Here is a 14,000-nt window from a genome sequence, read left to right on the forward strand (position 1 = left end):
AGGAGGCTGAGGCAGGAGAATGGCATGAACCTGGGAGGCGGAGCTTGCAGTGAGCTGAGATCGCACCACTGCACTCCAGCCTAGGTGACACAGCGAGACTCCATCTCAAAAAAAAAAAAAGAAAGAAGAAGAAGAAAAAAGACTGTCTTTTGTACCCTCTTCAGTGCCTCTTTCTGTAATACAAAGTTAAAACCAGGTACTGTGATTGCTTACCGATCAAAAATAATAACTACAACTTTTCAAGACATAGACAGTCCAATGAGATATAGACAGAAACGACAAAAAGTTAAAAAGGAGGGGGATAAAGTGTTGAGTTTTTATTAGTTTTTTTCTTTGCTTATCTGTTTACGCAATCAGTGTTAAGTTGTCATCAGTTTAAAATAATGGGTTATAAGAGATGATTTGCAGTCCTTATGGTAACCTCAAATAAAAAACAAACAACAGATAAACAAAAAATAAAAAGCAAAAAAGTAAAGTGTACCACTAGAGAAAACCACCTTCACTAAAAGGAAGACAAGTAGAAAGGAAAGAAGGAAGAGAAAACCGCAAAACAACCAGAAAACAAATAACAAAGTGGCAGGCATAAGTCCTTACTTACCAATAATAACACTGAATGTAAATGGACTAAACTCTCTGATGAAAAGACATAAACTGGCTGAATGGATGAAAAAACAAGACCTGGTGATCTGTTGCATACAAGAAACTTACTTATAAAGACACAAATAGGGGTGCAGTGGCTCATGCCTGTAATCCCAGCACTTTGGGAGGCCAAGGTGGGTGGGTCACCTGAGGTCAGGAGTTCGAGACCAGCCTGGACAACATGGGGAAACCCCGTCTCTACTAAAAATACAAAAATTAGCTGGGCATGGTGGCACGCACTTGTAGTTCCAGCTACTTGGGAGGCTGAGGCAGGAGAATTGCTGGAACCTGGGAGACAGAGGTTGCAGTGAGCTGAGATTATGCCACTGCACTCCAACCTGGGCAACAAAGCAAGGTTTTGTCTCAAACAAACAAACAAAAAAAGATACACATAGACTGAAAATAAAGGAATGGAAAAAGATATTCCACGTCAATGAAAACAAAAAAGAACAGAAGTAACTATATTTATAACAGACAAAATAGATTTCAAGATACAAACCATAAAAAGAGACAAAGAAGGTCATTATATAATGATAAAGGAATCAATTCAGCAAGAGGATGTATATATCTGCATCCAACACTGGAGCACCCAAATATATAAAGGAAATATTATTAGAGCCAAAGAGAGAAATAGACCCCAATACATTAATAGCTAGAAACTTCAACACCCTACTTTCAGCACTGGGCAGATCATCCAGACAGAAAACCAACAAAGAAACATCAGACTTAATCTGCACTAAAAATCGAATGAACCTAATAGATACAAAACATTTCGTACAACAGCTGCGGAATACATATTCTTCTCCTCAGCACATGGATCATTCTCAAGGATAGAGTATATGTTAGGCCATAAAATAAGTCTTTAAAAATTCAAGACCAGGTGCAGTGGCTCATGCCTGTAATCCCAGCACTTTGTGTGTGTTTTTTGTTTTGTTTTGTTTTGTTTTGAGATGGAGTCTTGCTCTGTCGCCCAGTCTAGAGTGCAATGGTGTGATCTTGGCTTACTGCAACCTCCGCCCCCTGGGTTCAAGCAATTCTCCTGCTTTAGCCTCCCAAGTAGCTGGGATTACACATGTCCACCACCACGCCCAGCTAATTTTTTGTATTTTTAGCAGAGACAGTGTTTCACCACATTGGCCAGGCTGGTCTCGATCTCCTGACCTCAAGTAATCCACCTACTTTGGCCTCCCAAAGTGCTGGGATTACAGGTGTGAGCCACTGCACCCGGCCAAAAATCAGTAGCATTTCTGTATGTCAACAGCAAACAATCTGAAAAAGAAATCAAGAAAGTAATCCCATTTACAATAGCTACAAATTAAGTAAAATACATAAGAATTAACCCAAGAAGTGAAAGATCTTAACAATAAAAACTATAAAACATTGATGAAATAAATCAAGATGACACAAAAAATGGAAATGTATTCCATGTTCATGGACTGGAAGAATAAATATTGTTAAAATATTCATATTGCCTAAAGCAATGTACAGATTTCATGCAATCCCTATAAAAAAAAACCAATAACATTCCTCAAAGAAATAGGAAAAACAATCCTAAAATTTATATGAAACCACAAAAGACCCAGAATAGCTAAAGCTATCCTGAGCAAAAAGAACAAAGCTGGAGTAATCACATTACCTGACTTTAAATTATACTACAAAGGTATAGTAACCAAAACAGCATGGCATTGGCACAAAAATGGACATATAGACAAATGGAGCAAAATGAAAAACCCTGAAACAAATCCATACACCTACAGTGAATTCTTTTTGAGCAAAGATGCCAAGAATATTGACTGGGGAAAAAACAGTCTCTTCAATAAATGGTGCTAGGGAAACTGCATACCTATATGTAGAAGAATGAAAGTAGACCCTTCTCACCATATACGAAAATCAAACAAAATTTGATCTAAGACTTAAATCTAAGACTTCAAACTGCGAAACTACTAAAAGAAAACACTGAGGAAACTCTCTGGGACATTGGACAGGGCAAAGATTTCCTTCTTTTTTTTTTGTGGTTGTTGTTTGTTTTTGAGACAGAATCTCGCTCTGTGGCCCAGGCTGGAGTGCAGTGGTGTGATCTCAGCTTACTGCAACTTCTGCCTCCCAGGTTCAAGGAATTCTCCTGCCTCAGCCTCCTGAGTAGCTAGGACTACAGGCACACGTCACCATGCCTGGCTAATATTTGTATTTTAAGTAGAGATGGGGTTTCACCATGTTGTCCAGGCTGGTCTCGAACTCCTGACCTCAGGTGATCCAAAATTTCTCAAGAAATACCTCACAAGCACAGGAAACCAAAGCAAAAATGGACAATGGGGTCCATTGGAAATACTCAACAATCCAAAGGAAATAATCAACAAAATGAAGAGACAACCCACAGAATGGGAGAAAAAAATGTGCAAACCATTCATCTGACAAGGGCTTAATAAACAGAATATATAAGGAGCTCAAATAACTCAATAGGAAAAAAATCTAATAATCTGATTTAAAAATGGGCAAAAAATCTGAACAGACATTTCTCCAAAGAAGACACACAAAGGTCAAATAGGTATATGAAAAGTTGCTCAACATCACTGATCATAAGAGAAATGCAAATCAAAACTAAAATGAGATATTATCTCACCCCAGTTAAAACGGCTTTTATCCAAAAGACAGGCAATAACGAACACTAGAGAGGATGTGAAGAAAAGGGAACCCTCATACACTGTTGTTGGGAATGTAAATTAAGACAACCACTATGGAGAACAGTTTGGAGGTTCCTCAAAAAACTAAAAATAGGGGTCCAGCACGGTGGCTCACGCCTGTAATCCCAGCACTTTGGGAGGCCAAGGCAGGCTGCTCACAAGGTTAGGAGATCGAAACCATCCTGGTTAACACAGTGAAACCCCGTCTCTACCAAAAATACAAAAAATTAGCTGGGCATGGTGGCAGGTGCCTGTAGTCCCAGCTACTCAGGAGGCTGAGGCAGGAGAATGGCGTGGACCCGGGAGGCAGAGCTTGCAGTAAGCTGAGATCACGCCACTGCACTCCAGCCTAGGCGACAGAGCGAGACTCGGTCTCAAAAAAACAAAAACAAAAACAAAACAAAAAACCCACAAAAAACTAAAAATAGAACAACCATATGATCCAGCAATCCCATTGCAAGGTGTATATCCAAAAGAAAGGAAATCAGTATATCGAGGGGATATCTGCACTGTCCTGTTTATTGCAGCACTGTTCACTATAGCCAGGACTTAGAAGCAACCTAAGTGTCTGTCAACAGACAAATGGATAAAGAAAATGTGGTACGTACATACAATGGAGTACTATTCAGCCATAAGAAAGAATGAGATCCTCTAGTTTGCAACAAGAATGGAACTGGAGGTCATTATGTTAGTGAAATGAGCCAGGCACAGAAAGACAAACTTCACATGTTCTCACTCATTTGTGGGAGCTAAAAATTAAAACAACTGAACTCATGGAGACAGAGAGAAGAATAATGGTTACCAGAGACAGGGAAGGGTAGTGGGGGTGGGGGAAAGTGGGAATGGTTAACGGGTACAAAAATATAGTTAGATAGAATGAATAAGATCTAGAATTTGCTGGGTGCAGTGGCTCACACCTATAATCCCAGCATTTTGGGGGGCTGAGGCAGGTGGGTCGTTTGAGCCCAGGAGTTCCACAGCAACCTTGGCAACATAGTGAGACCTCGTCTCTACAAAAAATTTAAAAATTAGCACATGCTTGTAGTTCCAGCTACTTGAGGGGCTGAGAAGGGAGGATCGCTTGAGCCTGGGAGGTCAAGGCTGAAGTGAGCCCTGACGGTGCCACTGCACTCCAGCCTGGGCAACAAAGTGAGACTCCGTCTCAAAAAAAAATCTAGTATTAGATAGCACAACAGGGTGACTACAGTCAAAAATAATTTATTGTATATTTTAAAATAGCTTAAAGAGTATAATTGAATTGTTTGTAACACGAAGAATAAATGCTTGAGACACCCTATTTACCCTGATGTGATTATTATGCATTGTATGTCTGTATCAAAATATCTCATGTACCCCATAAGTACATACACCTACTATGTACACACAAAAATTAAAAATTAAAAATAAGCAATTATAAATACATATTGAAAGTATAATAGTATAGTGATAACGAGGAATAAGCAAAAAAGAGACCAAAACAAAAATTCTTAGTAAACAGGCACTGATACTCATCATTATCCTTGAAAACTAGTCAGAGGCAAAAGCACCACTATCATACCCTGAGTAGAGGCCGGAAGAGTGCTGAAGGTGGCAAAGCAAGAATAGAACTCTGGTCAGTTTCTATTAATGGCCAGTAATTTTAATGGCAAAAACCACAATTATTCTTTATCAGTATCAGCATAAGGGTGATCTGTAAAACCTTCAATGAGGCCAGGTGCACCTCAGGCCTCACTTTGGGAGGGTGAGGCTGGCAGAACATTGGGAGGGTGAGGCGGGCAGATGACTTGAGGCCAGGAGTTTGAGACCAGCCTGACAAACATGGTGAAACCCCCTCTCTACTAAAAATACAAAAGTTAGCTGGGTTTGGTGGTGGGTGCCTATAATCCCAGCTACTCGGGAGACTGAGGCAGGAGAATCACTTGAACCCGGGAGGTGGAGGTTGGAGTGAGCTAAGGGCCGAGATCACGCCACTGTACTCCAGCCTGGGTGACAGAGTGAGACTCTGTCTCAAAAAAAAAAAAAAAAAAAAAATTCAATGTTTTGGTTCATTTCACTGCTCTGATATGCCAGACTAGTTGGTCACAAGTTATACTACTAAAGCTAATAAAATCCAAAACAATTCTCATTTAAAAAAAATTAACTAACCTTATATTAAAAAACTTGGCTGGGCACGGTGGCTCACGCCTGTAATCCCAGCACTTTGGGAGATCGAGGCAGGCGGATCCCAAGGTCAGGAATTTGAGACCTGCCTGGCCAATATGGTGAAACCCCATCTCTACTAAAAATACAAAAATTAGCTGGGTGTGGTCGTGGGCGCCTGTAGTCCCAGCTACTCGGGAGACTGAGGCAGGAGAATCACTTGAACCCGGGAGGCGGAGATCAGTGAGCTGGGATCACGCCACTGCACTCCAGCCTGGGCGACAGAGCGAGACTCCATCTCACAAGAAAAACAAAACAAACAAACAAACAAAAACTCACAATCTTACTATTATCAACACCCATGGACTCTAGGACATAATTTGAGACATTTCCTGTTGAGGCAGTCTTTATTCCATTTGAAGTCACCCTTGGATGAGCATCCCTCTGGATTTTTCTCTGCTTGTGCCCTTCCTACAGAGCCCAGCTCTCTGTAAGTTCAGAAGGCCTTTGAATGAGAATCAAGAGAAACCCAACTAACAGTAGCTTAAAGAGTGGTTTATTTTATCACTGAACAAGAAATCCAGAGGCAAGGGAGTGGTTTACATTGATTCAGCTTCTGGACAAGGCCATCAACACCCAGGCTTTATCATTCTGCTTTGCCATCCTCAACCTATTGTATTTTTATCCTGATGTTTAATGGTTCTCAAAGTGTGGTCCCCAGACAAGCAGCATCAGTGTCACCTGGCAACTTGTTAGAAATGCACATTCTGGCCAGGCACGATGGCTCACACCTGTAATCCCAGCACTCTGGGAGGCTGAGGCAGGAGGATTGCTTGAGGTCAGATGTTCAAGACCACCCTGGTCAACATAGCAAGATACTTGTCTGTTAAAAAAAAAAGAAAGAAAGAGAGAAATGCAAATTCTCAGCCCACTCTAGGTGTATAAATCAGAACTTCTGAGGATAGGGCTCAGCAGTCTCTTTTAAGAAGCCTTCTGGGCCACGTGCGGTGACCTGTAATCCCAGCACTTTGGGAGGCCAAGGAGGGTGGGTCACTTGAGATTAGGGACTCGAGACCAGCCTGGCCAACATGGTGAAAACCCATCTCTACTAAAAATACAAAAAATTAGCCGGGCATGGTGGCAAATGCCTGTAGTCCCAGCTACTCAGGAGGCTGAGGCAGGAGAATCACTTGAACCCGGGAGGCGGAGGTTGCTGTGAGCTGAGATCGTGCCATTGCACTCCAGCCTGGGCAACAAGAGCAAAACTCTGTCTCAAAAAAATAAAGAAGCCCTCTGGGTGACTATTCTGGTGCACATTCAATTTTGAGAACTGCTGCTCATGCAAATCACCTCATGGTCACAAGATGGTCACCACAGCTCTAAACATTGCATCATCTTCCAATGAAGGAAGAAGAGAAAAGGAATGTCCCCAATCTTAGCTGTTTCTTTTATCAGGAAAACAAAAGTTTTCCGAGAAGCTCACAGCAGTCTTTCCCTTAAGACTCCTTGGCCAAAACTAGGTTGCATGGCTCAGCCTCTAACTGCAAAGGACACCAGGAAAGCCCTTATGGCAGGAGGCAGCAAGAGAGATGGGTGCTGGACATGGCTGTGGGCAACCCCGGACAATGTCTGCCATAGAGTCCATGGTGGTCAGGACCATGGAAAACGTCATGCCTGACTCCATCTGCAAACGTAGTCTTAGAACTTTCAGATTCTTCAGATGGGAGTACCCAGACATAAAAATTTCATTGTTGTTAATATCTATCAATTGTGGTCGAGATCATTACTCATCATGCTAAAATAATTCTTTCCAATCAAAAATGAGCAGGAGGCGCCGCGTGTGGTGGCTCACACCTGTAATCTTAGAGCTTTAGGAGGCCAAGGAGGGAGGATCGCTTGAGGCCAGGAGTTTGAGACCAGCCTGGGCAACATAGTGAGGCATTGTCTCTACAAACTTTTTTAAAAATTAGCAGAGAATGGTGGCTTGCTGCTGTAGTCCTAGCTAAGGTAGGAGGATTGCTTGAGCCTGGGAGTTCAAGGTTGCAGTGAGCTATGATCATGCCACTGCACTCCAGCTTGGATGACAGAGCAAGATCCTGTCTTTAAAAGTAAAAAAAAATAGAAAACTTTTTAAATTAAAATATTTAAAAATGAGCAAGGGAAACAACAAAGAAGGAAGAAGAGAAAGAAGTGATGAACTCTGCCTTGACAGAGTGGAGTTCTTTTCTGAGCAATCAAGGAGAACATTATAGGCAGAGAGATTAAAATGCATGAAAATGCAGAACTGAAAAAGAACTCTGAGCTGCTAGAGAGGTTACATGTGGCAAGCATTAGGAGAAGCTGGACAGAGGGTGAGGGCCAGATCACGAAAGGCCTTGTATGCTGTGCTGAGAAGGTTGAACTCCACCCTGTTCCTAATATCATTAAAGCTTGGAGGACATCTTATCCTGGGTCCACAGATGGACTTTGGCACCTTATCAACACTATTTATTTTAAACATTATTTATAATATCAACCCCCCTGAAATTGTATGAAAAATTTCATGGAGCTGCTCTGCCTATGGAGTAACCATTCTTTTGTTTCTTTACTTTCTTAATAAACTTGCTTTCACTTTACAAAAAGAAAACAAAATTCATGGATGTGTGGGTGTGTGCAGTCTTGGGGAGAGAGGGCCTCAGATTTGCAGGGATGTGCATAACCCAAAGAAGCTTAAGAATCTGGCTGGGTACGGTGGCTCACACCTGTAATTCCAGCACTTTGGGAGGCCGAGGCGGGTAGATCACTTGAGGCCAAGAGTTCGAGACCAGCCTGGCCAACATGGTAAAGCCATGTCTCTATTAAAAAAAATTCTCTGGTGCACGCCACCATGCCCAGCTGATTTTTGTATTTTTAGTGAAGGCAGGGCTTCACCGTGTTGGCCAGGCTGGTCTCAAACTCCTGACCTCAGGTGATCCACCCACCTCGGCCTCCCAAAGTGCTAGGATTACAGGCGTGAGCCACTGTGCCTGGCCTAAAATTATATTTCAACCTCCATGTTGGCAAAGACTTTTAAACTTAATACTCCCTGGGCTGGGAAGTAGAAAGCAGGTAACCTTGTATAATGCTGGCAGGGAGGGGGTTGTAATTTGTTAACTCAATTCTGGAGAACAATTCAGAAATACATATCAAATGCCTTAGAATATTGTGTACTCTGTCTGATATTTTGCTTTCAAGAATTCATCCTAAAGCAATAATTATAGTTGAATACAAGGATTTTTTTAAATGTTTTATTTATTTTAAAAAATTATTTTTCTTTTGTAGAGATGAGGTCACGCTATGTTGCCCAGGCTGGTCTTGAACTCCTGAGCTCAAGCAATCTGCCTGCCTCGACCTCCTGAAGTGCTGGGATTACAGGTGTGAGCCACTGCACCCAGCTAGGATTTTTAAAACATTATTTATAATAGTGAGAAATTGAAAACACACCAAAATAAATTTGAAAAAATAGATGAGTATGTAGAATAAATGACCAAAAATTTTTCTAAGCATAAAATCCATGGAATGGAATAAATCTCACACACAGACACACACACACACACACATTTAATGTATGTTTTTAAAGATCATAAAATATATTTAAAGGAAAGCAACTAGCTGGAAGAATATGTACCACAAATATGCCGAATTGTTAATATCCTAAAACACTACACTAAAAATGTGTATGCTATACTATAAACCAATAAAAATGCCCTCCAACAAAAAAATGAACAAAGAATTATCTGAAGACAGGCCAGGTGCAGTGGCTCATGCCTGTAATCCCAGCTACTCAGGAGGCTGAGCCAGGGGAATCACTTGAACCTGGGAGGTGGAGGTTGCAGTGAGCTGAGATTGTGCCACTGCACTCCAGCCTGGGTGACAGAGCAAGACTCTGTCTCAAAATACAAACAAACAACAGCAAAAACCCAAGAATTGTCTGAAGACAATTCACAGAAAAAGTGTAAGTGGTTAATAAACATAAGAAAAATATTTAGCCTTATTACCAATGAAAGAAATACATATGAACATGAGATTTGGCCAGGAGCCATGCCTGTAATCCCAGCAGTTTGGGAGGTCAAGGCTGGCAGATCACCTAAGGTCAAGAGTTCAAGACCAGCCTGGCCAATGTGGTGAAACTCCGTCTTTGCTTTAAAAACACACACACACACACACACACACAAATTAGCCAGGCGTGGTGGTGCACCTGTGGTCCCAGCTACTCAGGAGGCTGAGGCTGAAGAATCGCTTGAACCTAGGAGGCAGAGGCTGCAGTGAGCCGAGATCGTGCCACCGCACTCTGGCCTGGGCAACAGAGTGAGACCGTGTCTCAAAAATAAATAAATAAATAAATAGATTTTTAAGCCAGGCCAAGTGGCTCACGCCTGTAGTCTCAGCACTTTGGGAGGTTGAGACAGGAGGCTCACTTGAGCCCAGGTGTCCCAGGCTGCAGTGAGCTATGATTGTGCACTCCAGCCTGGGCAACACAGCAAGAGTTTGTCTCTAAAAAAATTAAAAATAAATGAAACAAGATTTTTAAAAACTTATCAAACCAGCAAAAGAAGTTTAATTATAATACCTAATGTTGTTGAATATACAGGGAACTATGCATTTTCATTTACTTGGAAGTTTAAATTGGTTAAAAGTTTTTTTTTCTGAAAAACACCAGCAATATATTAAATGATTTTTTAAAAAATCACACTTTTGGTTATGTGCAGTGGCTCATGCCTGTAATCCCAGCACTCTGGGAGGCTGAGACTGGAGGATCTCTTGAGGCCAGGAGTTTGAGACTAGCCTGAGCAACATAGCAAGACCCCATGGCTACAAAAAATTAAAAAGTTAGCCAGGTGTGGTTGTGCACACTAGTAGTCCCAGGTACTCGGAAGACTGAGGCAGGAGGATCACTTGAGGCCGGGAGGTTGAGGCTGCAGTGAGCTGTCATCATGCCACTGCACTCCAGTCCGGGCATCAAAGCTAGACTTTGTTTCAAAAAAAAAAAATCCTATTCTTGTCTTTGAGAACCTATTCTAGCAGTATCCAAAGGACACAATTTATTAAATGCACAATGCATTATGTGTAGTAACTTTCTTCACAGTATTATTCATATTTTTGTAAACAAAGGGGCTGGTTAAATAATGTATTTATATAGGGGTGAAGGGTGAGAGCAGGGAAACCAATTGCATTTTCATCGTCATCTAGCTCCTTGATTCTGGTGGGCATATCAGCTACTAACAGATATAAAAGTGACTTTAAAAGTATATTGTGGCTGGGTGCAGTGACTCACATCTGCAATTTCAGCACTTTGGAAGGCCTAGGTGGGATTGCTTGAGTTCAGGAATTTGAGACCAGCCTGGGTCTCAACACAGCAAGACCTGTCTCTTAAAAAAAAAAAAAAAAGGTGATAGAAATACCAGGTCTGAAGACTACTTTCTAATATAATATAATATAATATAATATAATATAATATAATATAATATAATACAATACAATATAATACAATATAATATAATATATAAGAGAAAAGAAAGAAACTCCAGCATAATACCTTCCCCTCCTTTCTCCTCCAGCCAAATGCAAATTTAACATTATATTATAATACACAATAGATGTATTCTAAAATAAAATATTAAAAAACAATGAGAGAGATCTTTATATGCTGATCAGGAAAAAAATTCACGACATGTTGAAGAAAAGAAAATTGTGAAAAAAGGTTTAAAAATGAAAATAAAAGGTTGGGTGCATGGCTCACACTTGTAATCCTAGCACTTTGGGAGGCTGAGGTGGGAGGATTGCTTGAGCCCAGGAGTTCAAAACCAGCCTGGGCATTGGGCAACATAGTGAGACCCTATCTCAAAAAAAAAGAAAAATGAAAATTGTGCTTGTGTATGTTGGGGGTGTGTGTGGATGAATTGATAGAGCGTTTTTAAGAGATGGAAGCATAGATGCTGTTTACTTTTTTTTTTTTTTCCTTAGAGACAGGGTCTTGCCTAGGCTGGAGTGCAGTGGCACAATCATGGCTCACTGCAGCCTCAAACTGTTCCACCCTCCTCAGCCTCCAGGGAGTAGCTAGGACTACAGGTGTGTGCCACCATGCCCAGATATATTTTTTAATTTTTTGTAGAGATGGAGCCTGCTATGTTGCCCAGTCTGGTGTCAAACTCCTGGTCTCAAGTGATCCTCCCGCCTTGGCCTCCCAAAGCACTGGGCTTACAGGTGTGAGCCACTATGCCCAGCCCTTATTTTGCTTTTTACAAACGACAACAAAAAATAAAAGCAAAAAAAGTCAGTCTTTAGAGCTGAGTTGTCTCTTTTGCATCAATAGAAAAGAAACTCCTCTCACAACTACACCTGATGAAAGAAAGAAAGAAAAAGAAAGAAAGAGAAAGAAAGAAAGAAAGAAAGAAAGAAAAGAAAAGAAAAGAAAAAAAAGAAAAGAAGGAAAGAAAGAAATCTTCTTAGGGACTAACCTGGAGTTGTGACAGTTGTGGCTCAAAACGTTGCTTTCTGAGCTAGGAATGAACTGGAATCACTGCCATTCACTAGTGAGGCAATGGTCTGGCTGCTCGACTCTCTCCCTCTGCCGCCCCCACCCTGAGCTCCAAGTCACTTCATCTATCATGATGATTGCACTGGATATCTCTGCCATAATCCTCCAGCAAATCACGCAATGAGGGTTCACAGAACGGACTGTGTGAGCTCAAAGGAATCTTGCCCATTTATTTTCTCAGCAAATACTCAGTTTCTATTTCATACTGGACCCTTGCTAAGCAACTGAGGATAAGCAGTGAGGCAGATACAGTCCCTGCCCTCTTAAAGTTTATAATCTAGTAGATGAGACTGAAAAATAAATGGATCGTTCCGGTAGCATACAATACACCCTGACAGGAGAACAATGGAGGGGGCACATAGCCAGACTGGGACCAGAGGGCCCGGGGGAGAGTGACAGGGCAGGATTCCAGAAGAGTTTAGATGTCTAGCTTAGATGTCTAGTTTAGATGTCATCTAAGAACAAGTAAGAGAGAACTAGATGAACAGCAAGTAGGAGCAATATTAGAAAGGATGGGTGATGGCAGCCTTGACACCGTGAGGCTGCAGGCAGTTTAGCATGCCTGCAATGCAGGATGCTGGAGGCAGGAGAGAGGAAAAAGGAGCGACATGATGCTCCACAGGAAAGAAGGGCCAACTCACAAACGTTGCTTTATAATAGCCACGGTAAGAATTTGTTCTGCATCCTAGAGTCCGTGGAAAGCCATTGGAGAGTTTTAAGCAGGAGGCTAACAGGACTGAGTTTGCTTGGACAGACCACATCGGCTACAAGATTTAGAGGGGTGTGGTGGGGGGGCAGAAATATGACCCCCCAAAGATGACCACATACTAATCCCTGGAACCTATGGATATGCTACTTTACATGGCAAAGGAGATTTTGCAGGTGTTGTTAAGAATTTTGAGATGAGGTGTTTATCCTGGATTAACTAGATGGGCCCAATGTAATCACAAAGGTCCTTTAAAGTGGAAGGTAGGGACAGAAGAGAGAGGCAAAGGAGATTTTACTGTGGAAGAGTGGTCAAGGAGATGTCACATTGCTAACTTTGAAGATGGAGGAAGGGAGCCACAAGCCAAGGAATGCAGAAAGCCTCTAGAAAAGAGAAAAGGAAAGGAAATAGACTCTTCCCTAGAGCCTCAGGAAAGGGGTGCAGCCCTGCTCACGTCTTGATTTTAGCCCCGTGTCATTCGGACTTCTTACCTACTGAGCTAGAAGTAACAAATTTGTATTGTGGTTTTTTTGTTTGGTTGGTTGGTTGGGGTTTTTTTATTTTGTTTTTTGTTTTTTTTGAGACGGAGTCTCGCTCTGTTACCAGGCTGGAGTGCAGTGGCGTGATCTCGGCTCACTGCAACCTCCGCCTCCCGGGTTCAAGCGATTCTCCTGCTTCAGCCTCCCGAGTAGCTGGGATTACAGGCACCCACCACCATGCCCAGCTAATTTTTGTATATTTAGTAGAGACGAGGTTTCAACATGTTGGCCAGGATGGTCTCGATCTCTTGACCTTGTGATCCACCTGCCTTGGCCTCCCAAAGTGCCGGGATTACAGGTGTGAGCCACCATTCCTGGCCAGAAATTTGTATTGTTTTAAGCCACTACGTTTGTGGTAATTTCTTACAGGAGTAACAGAAAACGAATACAGATTATGTTACTGCTGTAACAAATACCTAAACATGTAGAAGTGGTTTTGGAACTGAACTTTGGGAGGAGGCAGGAAAAACACTGAGGAGCATGATGGGAAAAGCCTGTATGGCCTTGATCAGACTGCTGGGAGAAATGTGAATGCTAACAGCTTGGACAGTGAGGACTCTGGAATCAGTAATGAGCAGAGTCAAGAATATATCAACCAATTTAGAGAACATGAACGGACTTGGAAGAAATATGGCTGTTAAAGGTGCTATGGGTGACGGCTGTGAAAGAAATGGGGAATATGTTAGGGGAAACTGGAGGAAAGAGGATCCTTGGTACATAGTGACAAAAAGCTTATCCAG

The sequence above is a fragment of the Pan paniscus genome, chromosome 1 (assembly GCF_029289425.2).
Source record: "Pan paniscus chromosome 1, NHGRI_mPanPan1-v2.0_pri, whole genome shotgun sequence".
NCBI classification, from domain to species: Eukaryota; Metazoa; Chordata; class Mammalia; order Primates; family Hominidae; genus Pan; species Pan paniscus.